Source organism: Neoarius graeffei, chromosome 12 (genome assembly GCF_027579695.1).
Source record: "Neoarius graeffei isolate fNeoGra1 chromosome 12, fNeoGra1.pri, whole genome shotgun sequence".
Lineage (NCBI taxonomy): Eukaryota > Metazoa > Chordata > Actinopteri > Siluriformes > Ariidae > Neoarius > Neoarius graeffei.
This window is the reverse complement of record NC_083580.1, coordinates 33,467,621-33,487,620: the sequence shown is the minus strand read 5'-3', so window position 1 is coordinate 33,487,620 and position 20,000 is coordinate 33,467,621. Positions and strand designations below refer to the sequence as shown.

The 20,000-nt window shown below is 44.2% G+C and overlaps 1 protein-coding gene across 1 annotated transcript in view; it reads left to right on the top strand.

Annotated features, from left to right (window-relative positions):
* Positions 1–20,000, top strand: part of dacha (dachshund a) — a 954,430-nt gene that overhangs the window by 462,006 nt on the left and 472,424 nt on the right. The gene's annotated exons all lie outside the window — the stretch shown is intronic.

Genomic DNA, 20,000 nt, shown 5'->3' with positions numbered 1-20,000 from the left:
CCATTAGCTGCGACATTACACAGTTAAAGTCCCCTCCCATCAGCAGCAGGCCAGTGTCATACTTCAATACCATATTAAACAATGTCCTAATAAAGCCAGACTCATCTTCATTAGGTGCATACACATTTATTAAGGACACTTCTATACTATCAATTAGTCTGTTAACCAATATATATCTCCCCTCTGTGTCTTTACCTATCAGTGTTTTTGTGAAATTAATTTGTCTGTGTATAAGTATGTTGACTCCTTTCTTTCTCCCTGAATGGTGGGAGGAGTAATATACTTTATCTGCCCATGACTTTTTTAGCTTTTCATGTTCCACATCAGATAGGTGGGTTTCCTGTAGAAGTGCTATCTGAATTTGTCTTAGCTAGTGTAATATTTTTCTTTTTCTTAACAGGATTATGAAGACCTTTCACATTTATAGCTTATAATTTTCAGTGCATCCATTACTCACAATATGAAATTTGTACTTTGATTCCCCGGTACGCGAGGCCCGGGAATAGAGATGGGAGGCAGAAGTAAACCTAGGGCACATGGACCAGGTTTTAAGGAGTGGGACTAAGCAATGAAACCAAACAGAGTGGAATAAACAAATTACTACAGCTGTATCCAAGTTTTTTGACTTCAGCAGAAGAAATAGGAATTTGAATAAGGAAAAAGATAACCTCCTTGTTCTCATGTTTAACACAGGATCCCTGGGGAACAGAGGGATCAGAACAAAAACACAAAACCTGTTAAAACTACAGTTAAAATATCAACAGTACTTGGGATCTCATCCCTAGACACTAAAGGCAAGCAGCAATTATGTGCAGTCTAGACTGAGTTTGACTGTACTTTGAGTGTGCTAAGATGAGGAGAAAAAAAAATGAAATTAGCGTCATCAAAGATTAGTATTCAGGCTCCTGCAGAACCCAACATAGGTATATCAAACCAAACAGCTCCTTATGGTTATGTATTCATCTGAATTGCCCACAAAATCAAGCTCCGTGAAAGTATTATCCTCTCATAATAACTATTAAGGAGGTAGATATGATAAGTGAGTGACAACCATAAGGGGTAGGACCCAGGGGACATATTAATTTGTTAGCTATAAGGCACAATTCACCCTGTTTAATGCATCCAGTGAGATTCTAATAGTGAGCAAGGAGTAACAATGCATCAGTAAAATATTAAGATATAAATGTCACTTATCACTGGATCAGGCTTTCGTCTAAACCGGGGAACAGGGGCGCTGCACCCTCTTACCGAAATGCCGATTGAACCCCAAATCACACTTAGGCCATGCACTTGTATGCTACTGCACAACATGCAATCTTTCCTAAAGCGATCTTTTCTCCGTGAAAATATCCCAGCAACACCACATGACAATGTGTCTGATGATCAAATACGTTATAATTACTCCAAAAATATTCCAATCATAGGAGATACACCACCAGACGGTGCAAAAACAATCCGAATTGGCGTTTTCCAGACCGAGGCACCATGTTGTTTACTTGTCGCAGCTGCTCTCGCAAGATTTGACATGGGTTACATACAAGGTCAGCTGACTTGTAGAGTGAGCTTTCTCGAGACTGAATGACCTTTCACCCACCGGCACAGGAGTTTTTGACAGAAGTAGTTCGCGAGTTGTTTTTTTTTACACTTGGGCATTTAAAGATGTCATCCCGCGGCACGAAACGGAAGAAAGCCAAAGACTGTACGGGGCAGAAGATTATTACTTTTCTTTTTCAATGTTGACAATTTGTTAAAATTTCCCTGTCAGATAGCCTCAGAATGTCCCATTGTAGCCTCAATTTTTCAAAGGCTTCGCATGGCGGGGGGGGGACAACTGGCACTATCCCCCCCCCCGTCGCTTCGCTCCCTCACCATGGGGAGCGCCCTCATACTAAATTTTTCTAGAAAAACCCCTGCTGGATCATACTGTTTTGGCTAAATACGGGCAAGGATACACTCAGCCTTCCAGATCTGTTGGTGGGAGAATGTTCTTGACATATTCCATAGCCTTTTTGGGATCTAGAAACTCCTTGTTCTTGTCCTGGTGTGAAATCCAAAGTCTGGCTGGGTAGAGTAAACCATAGCGGATTCCTTTCCAGCCTTGTAGTGCTTTCCGTACATCTGTGAATGCAGCCCTGGCCTTAGTATCACTGGCAGTGTAATTGGGGAACATGGCAATCCGATTCCCATTGTAGATCAGTGGAGCTCTGTCCCAGGCTCTTCTCAGGATCTCCACTGCATCTTCATCGTAATGTAATTTAATGATAACCCGTGGCTTCTCCCAGTCTCCTGGTTTTCTAGTGGTAAGTGTGCTGCGTGAGCGATATACTTGTGTCTCAGTCCATCTGTAGAACTTCTCTGATAACTTTAGCAACCACTTTGGGGCAGCTGGAGTCCGGTTGTTCTATGCCAGCTATTCTGATATTGCTCCATCTCACTGTCCCCTCCATGTCTTCACATCGGTCCTTAAGAGTTACTACCTGTTTTTGAAGACTGGTTACTGTGGCTTGCAGCGAAACTACTTTGTCGGACCATGTTGATAATCTGCCTTTCATATTGTTAATGTCTGCTTTCATGTGGTCAACTTCTGCTTGGATTGCTTTCATACTGTTGGTGATTTCATAGCGCACCCCTTATAGTTCTGTTTTAAGTGCACTGAAGTCCTCCGCCAGCAAACTTAAGTTCGGCCCTTATAATTTCTCTCCCCTCACGGAGGACAAGATGTCTGTTTTGATTTCTTTAGTAGCCATATCTAAACTTTCAGTCTGGGTGGGCAAGGGTTGGTCTGAATCACCTGGCACACACTGCCTCGTGGTTCTTGTAGGCCGTGAAGTGCTATATGTCGTATTTATATTTTTGGAGCTTTTCCACCATTTAAATCGACTCTATGCATACAGTTCAACTGTTCATGTCCCTATGTTGTCCTTTGTGAACTTTTGGGCTGGTCTTTGTGTAAAAATAGCTTTTTTTATTGGAAAGGTATTGTTGATTCTGCAGGAGCTCTGAAAAATGCATCTTACTCCATGTCTTGCTCACGCCATGTCCTTCCCAATTTATGATCTGCATATTTGATTTGGCATAGGTTTTACAACAGGTGCCCTTCCTGATGTATCTATCTGAGCTTTGGACCAGTACTAAGTATGCACTGGCTTGTGCAACCCCACTGGATGGGTATTTTTTATCTAATCTTTGAACTGTGAGAGGAAACCCATGCAGACAATATGCCAAATCAAATATGCAGAACAGATCTGCTGTGATGACCCTTTGTGAAACCATAAGTCTACTCCTTTGAAACCATGAGTCCACTGCCAGGATGTGAGTTTTCCCATGGGGATAATGGCAGTTGATACCCAAGGATGCATTGGAATGGTGTGAGCTGGATGACTAAGTGCTTAATGGAATTTTGGGCGTATTCAGCCCAGAGAAGGAATTGAGACCAGTCCTTGTGATTTTCCATACAGAACACCCTCAGGAAGGGACATTAGACTGTGGATGGTGTCCTGAGCCTCACCCCTAGTTTTTTCATAAACTTTGGCTACACCCTGGAAGTGGAACTGGGGGTCCCAATCACTTACAATACCCTTGGGGATCCTGTAATCCTTTTATTGTCTACATTTTCAATTGTATTGTTTGTGTTGTTGCATTGAGTTGTTGTTGTTTTGTGTGTCTGCCATGTTATGTTTACCTACCTTTCCCAGTGTAGTAATTTGCTTTTGTCTACCTGCCCTATCCTACCTATTGTTCTTGTGTCTACCTGTTGCAGGGACTACAGATGGAAAATAGCTAAAAAGCTACACTTCAGTGCAATACATCTTTTCTCATATACTTGAGTTTAATGTCTGTTGTGTATGGTCCCTGACAAACAAAATAAATAAATAGTACCTGAAGACATGTGAGAAGCAGAGTTCAGTGGTTTCAAAGGCAATAGGCAAGCCAGGCAAGGGGATGAGCCTCAATGCCTCGGAGAACCAATGACTACTATGATGACCGTGTTATTCTGAGACTTTGGTAGATCTGTGATAAAATCCATAGTCTGATGAGCCCAGGGTTTTTGAGGTGTAGGCAGTGGCAAGAGCTTATCCATGGGTGGAGCCCGGGGTACCTTGGCTTGGACACAGGCAGAACAGGAGGAGACAGACTTGTTGATTTCGGACATCATGTTCTGCCACCAATACTTAGTTCGGATGAGCTGATAGGTGCGATGACTATTGCGTGTCCAGTGGCAGGAGGTGAGTGAGCCCAGGTCATGATTTGGCCTCGGAACTGTGGTGGGATGAACATGAGATCCAAAGCACATACTTAAGGAGGGTTACGTGGTTGAGCTTGTGCTATTTCCTTGTCAATTTCCCATGTGATAGTTTTAAAGCACTTGCATGGCAGGATAAGAGTGGGTTCTTAATTGAGGGTTGTGGATGTGTGAATTCTGGATAACATCCACAACCCTCATCCCTCAGCTTTAGTGTTTTTAGAGCTGGGATGGTAGGAGATGGTGAATTGGCATGCAAAGAGTGGTTCCAAGGTTGTCATAGCCAGGGGTGGCAGTGGGGAGAAGCTACTACTGCCTAAAAAGTGCTCCCACATGGCATATGCCTCAAACAGCTTCTGACAGCCAAGTCCAACTCCTGGCCAGCTCGTGCAGCTTCATATCTAAACCCAGTGGGACTGCTTCTACTGACAGGAAAAGGGACGAGGGCAGGCCTCTGGTGCCTTAAAACCAGTTGTTTTGGGTAGGTGGAACTTGTCAGCCTGGGAGGGCAGTCCATCTAGGAGAAGGTAAATTCTGATTTCAAACCTCCACTGTCTTGTGGCCATATCCAGTTACGGAAAAGGCTTCAGGAGCAAACCTTGAGGAAAATTTTTAGTGGAGCCCCTAAGGCGGTTGGCTCATCAACACTGACCTCATTACCTGGCATCTCCTACAACCAAGCTGATGCCAAGCGTATTACTCTGCTCTCCTTTGGACCACATCAGTGAGGCCGAGAGGGGGATTCTGTTGACTGGGCACCACAGGATCTCCATACACTTTGCCCAGGCATATGCCCTGGAGAGGTCACTCCAGTGCTGCTGTTCTCAGCATTGGAAACAACACAGGAGGCAATAGTTATGAGTTGTATGTCCAATTGGCGTATGTTCGGGCATTACAGACTGTCTCTGATGGTAGGAGGGATTATCATAATCTCACGGATCAGCACTTGCCTGCCTCAAGCTGGGCAGCCCCCAGCCAGCAAGGTGCTGACCCACCACAGTCTGCCTGCTTCATTGGGTGCTTGGAGCTAAGGGTAACAAGCAATAAGCAGACTGTAAACCTCGCACTAGGCAAAGAAAGAGAAAACCATCACTCTTGTGACTAGCAAGCTGGAATGACAGGATAATGTGTCCTGGCTTCTCCGATGACTTGCGTCATGTTAATGACTCCAGGAAAACAGCTATCATCAACCAAGAACTCAAACGGCTCAACATTGACATGCTACAGGAGACCAGACTCCACTCAAATGGCAGCCTCAGAGAACAGGACTATACATTTTTTTTGGCAGAGAAAGGAACTAAAGGAACCATGATTGCATGGCATTGGATTCGCTGTGAGAAACTCTCTCCGGTCATCAGTGGAACGGCCATCCAAAGGCACAGCCTGAATCCTCTCACTCTGTCTCTCAACCTTCTCTGACAAAGTGAACATCTTGAGCATCTACACTCCTACACTCTGCTCATCAACTGAGGTCAAGGATGAGTTTTATGAGAAGCTTGATTCCACCATCAGAAGGATTCCTCCCACAGAACACCTGTACCTGCTTGGGGACTTCAACACCTGAGTAAGAGCTGTTCATGACTCCTGACCCCACAGCATTGGCCACTTTGGTGTCAGCAAGCTCAACGAGAATGGAAAGAGGCTTCTAGAGCTATGCTCCTACCACAACCTCTGTATAACCATGTTCTTCACCAAGCCGAACCACAGATTATCCTGGCGGTGCCCCAGATCCCATCACTGGCACCAGCTGGATCTTATCACATGAAGACCCTCACTGAACTGCATCCTTGTTACTTGCAGCTATCACAGTGCTGACTGTGACACTGACCACTCCTTGGTCGGCAGTAAGTGCATCTTCAGCCCAAATGAATCCACCACTCCCAGCAGAAAGGCATACACAGCCAGGACAACAATCCCAGACCTGTGCGTGAATGGTTCACTGTCTCCATTGAAGAAGCCCTGAAGGACTGCCCCACAGGCAACATCAAAGAGAGATGGCAGTACATCCATGATGCCATTTACAACTCTGCTTTGGACACCCTCGGCAGAACCCAGATTGCTGAAACTGAGCCAGTAATCGCAGCCAAGCATGCAGCACTGCTCAACTACAAGAGACAGCTCTCAGAGAAGACACTCGCCAGGAACGATACCGAATGGATCACTAGACAGTGCACCATTGAATACTGGCTGAACCTCTGCCAGAGCATCCAACTGTGTGGGGTACTGCAGCAACATTCGTGCCATGTACGAAGGCATGAAGAAAGCCTTAGGTCCAAGTGCCACCAAGATCACACCCCCAGCAATGTCATAACTGACTGAAGCAAGCAGATGGAGAGATGAGCAGAGCATTACCAGGAGCTGTACTCCAGGGACAACGTTGTCACAGACACAGCAGTTGAGCATGCCAATCCACTACCTGTCATGGAGGTGCTCAATGTTCCACCTTCTGTAAAGGAACTCAGCAAGGCCATCGACTCCCTAGCCTGTGGCAAAGCTCCAGGAAAGGATGGCCTGAGGTCATCAAGGCTGGCAAGAAGTCCATTCTTCTGCACCATCTGCTCAAGCTCCTGCTACAGTGCTGGGAGGAAGGTGCAGTGCCCCAGGATATTTGTGATGCCAACATCATGCTGTACAAGAACAAAGGCAACCGCAGTGACTGCAACAACTACCATGGAATATCCCTCCTCACCATCATTGGGAAGGCCTTTGCCTGGGTAGCACTGAACAGGTTGCAGGCACTTGCAGAACATGTATACCCTGAGGCACAATGCAGACTCAGAGCAGGGAGATCAACAGTTGACATGATCTTTTCACTGAGACAGCTGCAACAGAAATGCTGAGAGCAGACAACCCTTGTATATTGCCTTCATTGATCTGCCAAAGGCCCTCGACCTCATCAGCGGTAAAGGCCTGTTTGCATTGCTGCAAAGAATTGGATGCCCCCCGCCAAATCTGCTGAGGATGATCACGTCTTTTCATGAAGACATGCAAGGTATCATCCAGTAAAATGGCTCATCCTGGGACCCATTTCCAATCAGGAGCAGAGTAAAACAGGAGTGCATATTTGCCTCAACACTCTGGCATATTCTTCACCATGCTGCTGTCCTTTGCTTTCAGTCAGTCAGAAGATGGTGTATACCTCCACACCAGAAGAGATGAAAACCTCTTCAACCTCGCTTGCGTCCATGCAAAGACCAAGGTATGGACTGTCTTGATCAGGGAGATGCTGTTTGCAGACGATGCTCCACTGACTGCACACACTGAGGAAGCTCTACAGTATCTCATCAGCTGCTTTGCATGCACATGTAGAGAATTTGGCCTCACCATCAGCATCAGGAAGACCAGCATCTTGGGCCAAGGCATCAGCAGCATTTCTAACATCTCCATTGGTGACTACACCCTCGAAGTGGTGGAGAATTTTACTTACCTTGGCTCTACCATCACCAGCAACCTCTCCCTGGATGCTAAACTGAACATGTGTATCAGCAAAGCAGCAGCAGCAATGGCTCACCTTGCAAAGAGGGTTTGGGAAAACTCTATGATGGCCAACACCAAGATGATGTACCAAGCCTGCATGCTCAGCACTCTGCTCTATGGCAGTGAAGCATGGACCTTGTACTCCCGTCAAGAGCACACTACCTTAGAAGGATTTTGGGCATCAGCTGGCAAGACTCCATCCCAACCAAGAGCATCCACTGCACAGGCAGTGATACCAAGCATGTTCACCTTGCTCACACAGAGGCACTTGCGCTGGCTTGGCCATGTCAGTCACATGCAGGATGGCCAAATCCCCAAGGACATGCTGTATGGCAAGCTTGCCACTGACTCCAGACTGGCAGGAAGGCCTGTCCTTCACTAAAAATACATTTGTAAATGTGACTTGAAGGCAGGCAGGTTGCAAAAGCTGTAGTTGCAGACTGCAGCAGCTGGAGGCTTGCCGTCAAGGCAGGCATTCAGATGAGTGAGCAGAGGAAAGGGGGCAGTGGGAAGAGAGGAGAAAGCACAGATGACAGAGGGCAGCATCAGCACCCACAGAGCCAGATGTGGACTACATCTGCAGCAACTGTAACAGAGCCTGCCATTCCAGGATCGGGTTGTACAGCCACAGGAGGTGCTGCAACCCAACTGCAGACTAATCCTTGGCACACACTCCATTGTCTTTTGAGACAGATGGATGCCAACAAGAAGAGTGCCTACTGTGCCTGATGTGGAGTCAACAATTTAGCTGTCTTTAAATATTCAAGGTTCTTGTGGTCAGTGAGGATAACAAATGGATGTGTGGCCCCCTTGTGCCAATGTCTCCATTCTTCTTGGGCTTGCTTTATTGTGAGAAGTTCCTGGTTTTTTGTGTCATTTTGTTTGGCTGATGAGAGTTTCTTAGACAAAAAGGCTATGGGGTGTAGTTTGGGCTTTTCCCCAAAGTGCTGAATCAACATCCCTGCCACTCCAGTTTCAGAAGTATCTATCTCCACAGTGAAGGGTTTCAAAGGATCTGGATGTTTGAGAATTGGTGCTGTGGTGAAGGCTGACTTGAGCTGATTAAAAGCATTCTCTGCAGCCTGGTTCCACTGGAGCTGCTTGGGACCCTTCTTAAGCACAGTGGTGAGGGGGTGGCAATGGCACTGAACCCTCTGATGAACTGGTAATAGAAATTGGCAAAACCTAGAAAATGTTGAAGTTCCTTGACAGTAGTGGGTGTGGGCCAGGTGGTCACAACTGAGACTTTACTTGAGTCCGTGCTTACGCCCTCAGCACTGATGTGTCCCAGGAACAAAATCTGGGTTGTGTGAAATTCATACTTCTCAGCCTTGATGTAAAGTTGGTTCTCTAGGAGCTGGGTTAGTACTCATTTTACATGTTCTCAGTGAATGACTTTGTTTGGGGAGTAGATCAGAATGTCGTCGATATACGCAATTACATAATGTCCCAATATGTCCCTGAGGATGTCATTGATGAGGAATTGGAAGACACTAAGCATGCAGGAAAGTCCATATGGCATTACACAAAACTCGAAGTTGAATGAAGTAGTGCTGAATGCAGTTTTCCATTCATCCCCCTCTCAAATTCGCACTAAGTTGTAAGTGCTCCTAAGGTCCAGTTTGGCGAATATGTGCACAGATCGTAATTGTTCTAGGGCAGATGGTACTAGTGGAAGTGAGTAAGGGTACTTTATTGTAATTTGTTTCAGCCCTCTGTAATCAATACAGGGCCAGCGATCCCCTCATTTCTTCTCCACAAAAAAGAAGCCTGAGATGCAGGGGATGTAGAAGGATGGATATATTTCCTGTTGCAGTGCCTCCTAAACATTCCTCCATGGCGGCTTGTTCTGTGATGGAGAGCGGGTATATACAGCTGCATGGAGGTGTGGTGCCCGGGAGAAGGTCAATGGCACAGTCATAAGGTCTGTGAGGGGGAAAACCACTGGCCTTACCCTTGCTGAATACCTCCTTAAGCTCATGGTAGAATGCAGGAACATGTTTGACACCCACAGGTGAGGGGCTCTCCATGGAGGTGGAAGCTAGGGTGATCTGTGTCAGTTGTAGGCAGTCTTGAAGACATGAGGGAGACCATCATAGTATTTCTTGGTGCTGCCAGGAAATGAGGGGGTCATGGAGTTGTAACCAAGGAAATCCCAGAACTATGGTCTGATGTGCAGTGTGGGTGACGAACAGTGAAATGAGTTCTTTGTGAAGTGCCCCAACCTGAATTGCTACTGGTGTGGTGCGAGTCGTGATGAGCCCCTCTCCAATGGGTTTGCCAGGCTCACTGGCAAACCCATTGGGGAGGGGCTCATCACGACTCGCACCACACCAGTAGCGATTCAGGTTGGGGCACTTCACAAAATTGGGGCACTTCATTTGACCTTCAGGCTCACTGGTCATTGGATCTTCTCGGGAGACAGCTGCAGCCTCTGGACGACCTCAATGTCAATGAAATTGATCTCTGTCCCAAAGTCCATTAGGGTAGAAATAACATGGGACAAGTCTAAGAGGTTTAACAATACGTGGAGTCTAAGAAACTGATGTGGAGAAGTAGGTTTGTGACTCACTGGGCTGGCGGAGCTGGGTTCTTTCCAGAGATGATGTTTTCTGGGGTTGGGTGGTCAAACAGGACATTGTGCCAATAGATGGCCATGTTTGCAACAGTAGAAGCACAGCCTTGTTTCCCTCTCTGAACGGGGTATGCATGTGTTGGTAACTTCCATAGGCATGGGAGACTGGGGAGGTTGAGGACAAACAAGAGTGTGCTGGAAGGAAGACCTGTTATGGAGAAGATGATCCAGCCTAATGGCCAGGTCAATGAGGGACCAAAACGAGTTGTTCATCCTGACATGCAAGCTCTGTTCAAATATTTGGGTTTAGCCCTTGATGGAACATTGCTTTCAGTGCTGTTTTGCTTCCCCCACTGCCTGCAGCTAGTGTGCGGAACTCAAAGGCATGCTCAGCCACTCTCCTCTCTTCTTGCTGGATCATCAGTAGTTTCTCTCCTACTTAGGTTGATGGTCAAAAACCCATTTGAACAGCTCAACAAAGTGATCATAGGATGATATAAGCTTGCTGCTGCACTCCCATACAATGCTAGCCCACTTCAGAGCTCTGCTGGTGAGTAATGAACTGAGCTATCTTCTGTTCTTCAGTAGCTCCCATGAGGGCCATGAAGTACAGTGAGCATTGTAGGAGGAAACCCTTGCATTCAGATACCTCCCTGGAAAACTTATCTAGTTGAGGAACCATCATGGCAGCACTCACAGGGGGCATGGGATGTGTCAGGAGGGCCTGCGAGATGACAGCAGTTAGTTCTGACATACGGGTGTTTAGCTCACTTAACATTTGCTGATGTCCCAACAATCATCCCTGCACATTAAGGCTACGTTTACACTAGACCGTATCTGTCTCGTTTTCTTCGCGGACGCACTGTCCGTTTACATTAACCCCCCTGAAAAAGCGGGGAAACGGGAATCCGCCAGCGTCCACGTATTCAATCTAGATCGTATCAGCTCCGGTGCTGTGTAAACATTGAGAATACGCGAATACGCTGTGCTGAGCTCTAGCTGGCGTCTCATTGGACAACGTCACTGTGACATCCACCTTCCTGATTCGCTGGCGTTGGTCATGTGACGCGACTGCTGAAAAACGGCGCAGACTTCCGCCTTGTATCACCTTTCATTAAAGAGTATAAAAGTATTTTCATACTTTTATACTCTTTAATGAAAGGTGATACAAGGCGGAAGTCTTTCCCAACAATCATCCCTGCACATTAAGGCTACGTTTACACTAGACCGTATCTGTCTCGTACTGCAAATACTGATGCAAATACTGCCCATTGTGTAGTTATGATTGTCTTTAGGCTTGCCATCCTTCCACTTGCAAGTAATAAGTGATATGCGCTGGGATCACACACACACAGCGGCTCAGTCCCGAATCGTGGCTTGTTCACTTCACTCGCGCGCTCTGTGAGCTGCGCAGGGCCGGAGTGCGCACCCTCCAGAGGGCACTCGCTGTTCAGGGCGGAGTGATTTGGAGCGCAGGATGCCTGCGGAGCCGAGCGTATCCGCGTATTAGTGTTGCTGTGTGCACGGCTAACGGGTTTAGTGTCAACGCGAATCGTTTTAAGAACGTTAATCTGATGATCCGCTGATTCGACGTAATGTAAACGTAGCCTAAGAGCAGTTTGTTTCGCCTGCTTTGCAAATGGTAACGATCCATGGTTATCCATGGTAATGAAGTATCCTGTCAGGGTGCAAGCACTAATGGAAGCAGTTGCAGGGGAGGCCGGGTGCATCACAAACTGGCAGCCAAATCTAAAACATGAGACTGAAGGCAGAGTCAGGGTCAAGTGAAAAGTCAATCGATTTATAAACATATCAGAGGAATAAACAAAGTTCAGAGTCTGGATATAAACAGAAAACAGGGTCAGGTCACTAAAGTTAAATTAAAGAAGAAAACGGCTTAGTACAAGTACACAGAACAATACTTTGCACTGGGTGTTTGTGACTAAGGTCCTTAAGTAGTGCAGGTTAAATGAGGAGTAATGAGGGACAGCTGTGGCAACGATGACAATTTGGGAGAGGGAGGGCACTATGGTGCTTGGGAGTTGTAGCCATGTTTGGAGACACTCCTAACAGGAGCAGCTGAAAGATGTATTATATGGAGATGAGTGTTTCACTGGGAAACATACCACTCGTATTTTTCATAAGAACTACATCCGGGACATGGAGATCCAAAACCGTGACATAAATCTCTATATGTCACTCCTGAAGAAGTTGATGAATTGTTTTGATAAAGTTGGGTAATTTTTGGTTGTGAATGTGTTTCTATAATAAAAAGAAAAGCATATGTTGGCTTGAAGATATGAAGTTTATTTTCATGTGTTGAAAAATTTGCATTTTTCCATATGAAATAGTACTGTGCAAAAATCTTAGGCACATGTAAAGAAATGCTGAAGACCAGTGTTTCTCAACCACTTTGTGGCCCATTAGTAGGCCACAAAGTGCCATCTAGTGGGTCGCGAAGTATTTTCAAGTTTAAAGCCAAATACAAAATAGTTCAGGATGTCGTAGTGTCCCAGATCCAGTAGCTACCTAGTGCTGCAGACATTGTTCTACATGCCATATACTTTTCAAGTGAAATAAATACAATTTGTGGGTAAATTAAGAACAACAAGCCTTTATTTTTGTCACATTTCTCCTCTCCATTTAACTTGCATTCTCATACACAGAGAGAGAAAAAATGCAGAATGAATACGTTTGTGGGTAAATTATATGGATCTGTGATGACTGCTGGAAGAGACGAGCATGGAGGATTGAGAATCAAGCGTCTGTCATTTGTTTACACCTGATACTAAAACTTGTAACGTCCTAGCAAACATCTCAAAAACACGGACAAAAAGCCCAGAAATTTCTCCTTACCTGGGCAAAAATGGTACAGGATTTATCTTGTGTCCCGAGCCGAAGAGCTTTAACCCAGCCACATATAAAAAGTTGTATGCCTCAATGCTCTTCTGAGTTTTCATCTGTGTGTCCATGTAAAACGATGTCTGCAGCACCAGGTAGTCTGAGATGTCAGGGAACTCAATGGATGGATAATTTTTCAACTCATAATGAATGACTAGTCTAACGAAAATTACATCATAAAATCCTGGGTTTTCTGTGTGTGATATGCTCAAATAGGTTGTAAAGTTCACCGATTATATAAAATAAAAATAAAAAAATTTCGCATCTGAATTCTGTTCCAAAAATCACAAAGCTTGTCCGCCATTATTAGATTGAAGCAATTTACAGGTCAGCGGCGCTGCATGTGTTATGTCATATGCCCCACTGCCTTTTTGTGTCCACACAGACTCTATACTATTCTCTCCAATGGCAAGTATTCTTGATGCTGATTCTTTTGAAAAAGGCCACCAAAGCTCTGCAAATTGATTCTCAATCTTTGGTTGGTTGTCTGAGGATGATTTAGGGCCTATAGCCATGGAGAAAGAGGCGGACGAATACGCAAGCCAAGTCACTCATGAAGAAGGAGCAACAACTGCTCAAGCAGTTTTCTGGAACCCAGGACATTGTACAAATCATAGTTTGCTTATTCATTTTTTTTTTTTTTTACTGATTTGTTCAACTTTCACAGTTATGATAAAGCAGTGTCTCTTTATAATTGTCATCTCTGTAGCCTCACTTGGTAGGCACAAGGCTAAATAATGGCAGTAATTAGGCACTTTCACTTTCAACACTGAAGCCAGCAGGAGCAGGTGGCATGTTGTGCCATATGCATTGTGTGCAGCAAGTGTGCAGCAGCCAGAAAATTATTAGGGTTCACCTCCACAACTAAGTTGCTCATAAAACTATAACCTTTTCTTGTTCTAACAGTATCTATTAGGACCATGTAGACCCTTTCTATTTTGTGCTACAACATGAAGTAGAAGGGTGGGTGTGTGCACGCGCGCATGGGAGGTGGGGCAGGAGGGTGGAGTGTCAGCGTGCAATTACCATTCATTTTTTACCAAAATAACCATATCTCTGTAAGCATAAAATATTTTTTCAAAATTCCAAAACCTATGATCTTATGGTATCACTTTACAGAGAGCTGATTTTAAGGTGACTTGAACCGGTTTGAAATTTTATGGTTAAAGTTCCTACAATATGGGATTGGAGCAAAAGAAAAGGCCATTGCAAGAATAATTTATAAATCACTCTGTGATAAACTTCCCTGTGTATTTCTGAATCTTGGCATTGCCTTTTTGTGCACTGAAACACATGCGATATTCTATTGCATCTAAAAACATGATTTCAATATCAAATGAATGGACACACCATCCTGTTTTCTCTCTCAACTAACTTTTTTTTTCCTATATTTATAGGCTCTGAAAGAGCAACATGAGAAAAATGTATGCTGTTCAATTAATACCTATCTTCAGGTATTAGTAACACATCATATCCATCTTCCATCAAATACTGCTTGTAAACAAAATCTGTCTAAACAGCCATTCTCTTCTCCTTTCGGTATTTCATCCAAGTGTGCGATAGCCAAAACAGCCGAAACATCTGTATCTACTGTTAAGGCCAATTTATGCTGACAACGCAGTCCTCGCAGATGGCGTCTGCGTGGCCCCCCCCCTTCGCAGACGCTCTGCGTGCACCTCCCAAAAATTGTGACCACCGCAGAAGCCTCGCAGACAGCGTCGCAGACAAGAGGGCTCTGATTGATCCACTCTACATCCGCTGTACACGCACTTCCGCTTCCCTACTTTCCCGGTTTGTTTTGTTTTCACTACCGCCATTTTTAAAAACACGAGCGAAGATGGAGCAGCACGAAGAGCGGTTGATGGAGGAAGTGAGGAAGTACGTACATCTATACGACTCCAGTTCTAGTCATTATAAGTAACCGGAGGATAAACACTCTACTAACCACACCCACCAACTACTCCTAGCGATTTAGCGACTTCGTGCCCCCTTGCATTGTGGCGGTAAATAACATCGCGCACGCCTATTACTCCCCGCTCAACGATAAATTACAACTGTCTGCGAAAAGCTATCTGCGAAAGCCTTGTCGCAAGAGCATGCAGAGGCCCTTATATAAATAGCAGCTCCTCCTTCTTCAAATACTGCATCATCAGCACAAACAGCCTTTCCACCCTTTCCTTCAACTACAGCATCTGAATTTTAGTAAAAAATAATTGCATACTGACTCCCGTCGCACAGATTTAAGGGGGGGGGGGTACCCAGTGCGTGCCCCTCATAAAAAAAAAAAATGGTGTTAGTCCTGCATGCTGTGGCACATGCACCAAAAGACACGCCTCGGGCTGCGCGCGCGCCGAGTGAACTCCAGCACGCGCTTAGTGAACAAAGTGTTGGGCTATTTAAAGACTGCGCTGATGCTAAGATGATACAAAGTATTATGCTGCGTTCACTGCGCATTACCGAGCCTTGTTTCCCGCGTTTGTGGTTTTCCTGGTCTCTCAACTCCTGTTCCTAGTTCTATCCTCGTTTTGCCTACGACATTGTTTGCGCCTTGATCAACCCTTTACCCGTTTTCTCATTCATGACCTTGCCTGCCAATTTAGACTGTTTGCTTTGTGTTTCATGCACCTTTTTGTATAGATCGCACTATATCATTATAAACACTTCTGCACATACATCCGCCACCCTCACGCACTTGACAAATAGTTTTAGTACATGGCTTTTTGGAATTGTGACTTTACTGTATTGCAGATACCGAGATACCTGCCATTTTTTAATTAATAAGGTTTAAAAAATAAACAAAATAGCTATGTGGGATTGAGCTAAAGAGTTTATGGTGCATACATTTATATTTAATAGTCGATCTGAGCTTAGGTTTTTTTTTTTGCTTGTGACACAAATGCACTGAAAAGCAAGCTCGGCGAGTCCTGTTGGATTTCAACAGGGTATGGGAACTTTGTGCATCTACATAACCCTACTATATTCCTGAACTGCACTGTAGAGTACATGTAAAGGGTGTGCGCCATCCTTTTATGTTACTGTTAGAACCAGAAAAGGTTGTAGTTTTATGAGCAACTAAGTTTTGGAAGTGAACCCTAACAAATTCCTGGCTGCTGCACACTTGCTGCGCACAATGCATATGGCACAACACGCTACCTGCTCCTACCAGCTCCAGCACTGAAAGTGAAAGTGCCTAATTACTGACATTATTTAGCCTTGTATAAAACTTCAGAACTGCTATCACTGAAAAGGATAAAAGACAAAGGACAGTTAATAAATTCAAGCAACAGGCTAAACACTTGAAGTTACCTCTCTTTGTCCGTACAAATCGAACCCATACATTCCGTAAGTGTCCTACCGACTTTGGGCTATAATGGATCAAAATTCTGCTTTTTATCAGTTATACTTGAACAGCCTTGAACACCACACCTCTGAGGAGACATGCTTTGGTTTTAGTTTTGTTGTGGAATAAAAAAAAAAAAATTAAAAACGTGCTACACTTTGCAAAGCAGACAAAGCCAGAAAGTGATCTTTCATCGATCTTTCAAGCCAATGCTTGAAAGATCGATGCCACGATCTTTCAAGCATTGCGTATACGATGTCACTTCCTTGACTTAACAGTCACTTACCAGGAACACATTCGTGTAATGGCAGACTCAAAGAGCCAGACTTTACCAACTAAATAGAATTATGTTCCTGGTCTTATATCAAAATGCAATTTAGACAGTAAACTATTTAACATGTCTAGTTTTATAAGGTATAATTTCCAGGAGTGATGTCATTTTGGGCGGCACGGTGGTGTAGTGGTTAGCGCTGTCGCCTCACAGCAAGAAGGTCCTGGGTTCGAGCCCCGGGGCCGGCAAGGGCCTTTCTGTGCGGAGTTTGCATGTTCTCCCTGTGTCTGCGTGGGTTTCCTCCGGGTGCTCCGGTTTCCCCCACAGTCCAAAGACATGCAGGTTAGGTTAACTGGTGACTCTAAATTGACCGTAGGTGTGAATGGTTGTCTGTGTCTATGTGTCAGCCCTGTGATGACCTGGCGACTTGTCCAGGGTGTACCCCGCCTTTCGCCCGTAGTCAGCTGGGATAGGCTCCAGCTTGCCTGCGACCCTGTAGAAGGATAAAGTGGCTAGAGATAATGAGATGAGATGATGTCATTTTCATAAGACTACCACTTTAAACACAATAAGTTGGTCAGCAGAGCTGGTGGGGTTGTGGAGGTACAGATACACATAATTACAAATACAAAAGACTAAAAATATACACAATCTTTAAAAAACCTTAAAATCTGTTGATTATCTGTTATGCTCACATTAAGTTAATAGTATGCATAACTATTGTCTTTGTAATTAGTTATGGTTACAATAGGATCAAAATGTATTCTAGTAATGTTAAATTTAGTTAGTAATTTTTTTGTTCACAGGAAAAATCCTTTGTTGGCGTGTAAGGCTCTATTCCATTGAGTGGTTTCTATATCCACTTCTTTTGAGTGTACTTCTTGGTTTTAATAACTTGCTTGTTTGCTGTACACAAATATGGTAATAAGTTCTTGTGTTAATTGACCAGACTCCACTTTTGGATCATTAATCCCTTTTGACTGAAAATGCCCTGCATGCAAGGTTTTATGTTGGCTTCTTGCACAGTTTTAAATACAATACCTATAATTGCATTTATTTAATTATTGGGCTTCCATCTGTAACGGAGTGTTGTTGCATTCCAATAATACACTTTACAATAGATTATTACATACTAATAGAACAGATTAGCCAAAATAATTGGGGATCTTTTTTTAATGGGCCCCGACTCATTACAAGTATGAATAGGTGGGCCTCAAAGCATAAAAGGTTGAGAACCCCTGCTGTAGACCAAAAATGGCTTAAAAATAATGAAATGTTCCAACATAGAAAAAATACTATAAACAGCAGTAAGTCATAATAAATGAAACAAAATCAATATTTGATGTGAGATGACCCTTTGCTTTAAAAAAAAAGTAGTCTCAGGAACAATTAGTGCAGTTTTATAAGGAAATGAGCTTTAGGTTTTATTACACATCTTGCAGAACCAGCAAGAGTTCTTCTGGACACTTTGTCACGCTTCTTAATTTTGCAGCAGAACATAGTAGCCTTCATTATATTTTATTTTTTTAATCTGAAAAAGGGTCTATGTAGTAACATACTGCTCAGATGCAAACAATTTTGTAATGAAAAACGAACATTTGGAACTCTAAAATGTTTTTGTATTGACGCGATATGCCGTACAAAGGCAAACTACAGTATCTGCATATTGTGTCGGTGGCAAAAGACGGTTCAGTAGCACATAAGTGATACTACTGGACCATCTTTTGCCACTGAAATAATATGCTGAAACTGGAGTTTGCCTTTGCATGGCAGCAATAATGTAGAAGTCATAAAATAGAAATCAATAGTAAAGTTTGGATGGGAAAAAAATAAGGTACCTAAGACTTTGGCAGAGTGTGTGTGTATTGAGGTATTTCACTCACGTGACCAAGTCATGTGATGCTGCCATTTTGGACGGCATGGCTTGAATCAGTTTGAATGCGAGGAAGGTGACAAACGAAAAACATAAAAGAAAAAGGAGCGAGATGCAGAAAACACCTTCACTATCCAGTGATGTAGGGCATTTACAGGGCGAGCAGAGGGAGAGGTATTTGCAAAAATTGAGGTTAGCAGGCTTAGAGAACGATGTTTACCTGCTTCCACCAGGATTGTTCACTGACGTACGGAAGTACACGAAGCCCTCATCTTTACCTGACTTCGGCCCACATGATCTGTATACCTATGTCGTTAAAAACCCATCGCCATACACAGGTATTGATCTGAAAGCGTATAAGAGTTTGGATGCCTACAAATATTTTGTCAGGCTGGGTAACATGCCTACATCAGTGGGTCGTCCCTGGAGCCGGTGGTCGCCATCTGATTACAGCTAAGGTTTGTTCACATTTTCATTTACTTTCGGTCCTCAGGATAAACAAAATGTTATTAAATGTCATTGAAATAACTTCTTAGTCTGTTGAGACATGGCCCGTTATGAATTTGCTGTTACCAGGCAATGACCAAGAACTGTATTATTAGGGTCGGTGTCTGTGTTGTAGCAGTGTACTAGCAGCTAGCTGTTAGCACTAGCTAATGTCAACAACATCGTAGCTAGTATGTTACTGTAGCAATATTTACGTTCAGTCATTTGGATGACTGTTAAAACCTTTCAGTCTCAAGTTTTTCCTTTACTGGATTTACTAGTTTACTGAGCTAGCGCGCTCGGCCAAACCGGGAGCCATCGCGCGCTCTCCGGCCGGGCCGGGAGCCATCGCGCGCTCTCCGGCCGGGCCGGGAGCCATCGCGCGCTCTCCGGCCGGGCCGGGAGCCATCGCGCGCTCTCCGGCCGGGCCGGGAGCCATCGCGCGCTAGCTCAGTAAACTAGTAAATCCAGTAAAGGAAAAACTTGAGACTGAAAGGTTTTAACAGTCATCCAAATGACTGAACGTAAATATTGCTACAGTAACATACTAGCTACTGTTGTTGACATTAGCTAGCTTGCCGTCCAAAATGGTGGACACCGGGGCGTCACGTGACCCTGTGACGTCAGGTGAAATACCTCAATATAAATAAAAAATACATGCACGTGTGTGTGTATGTATGTGTGTGTGTGTGTGTGTGTGTGTATGTATATATGTATATATATGTATGCAAGTGTGTGTATGTATATGTATGTATATATATATATATATATATATATATATATATATATATATACACACAGTGGTGCTTGAAAGTTTGTGAACCCTTTAGAATT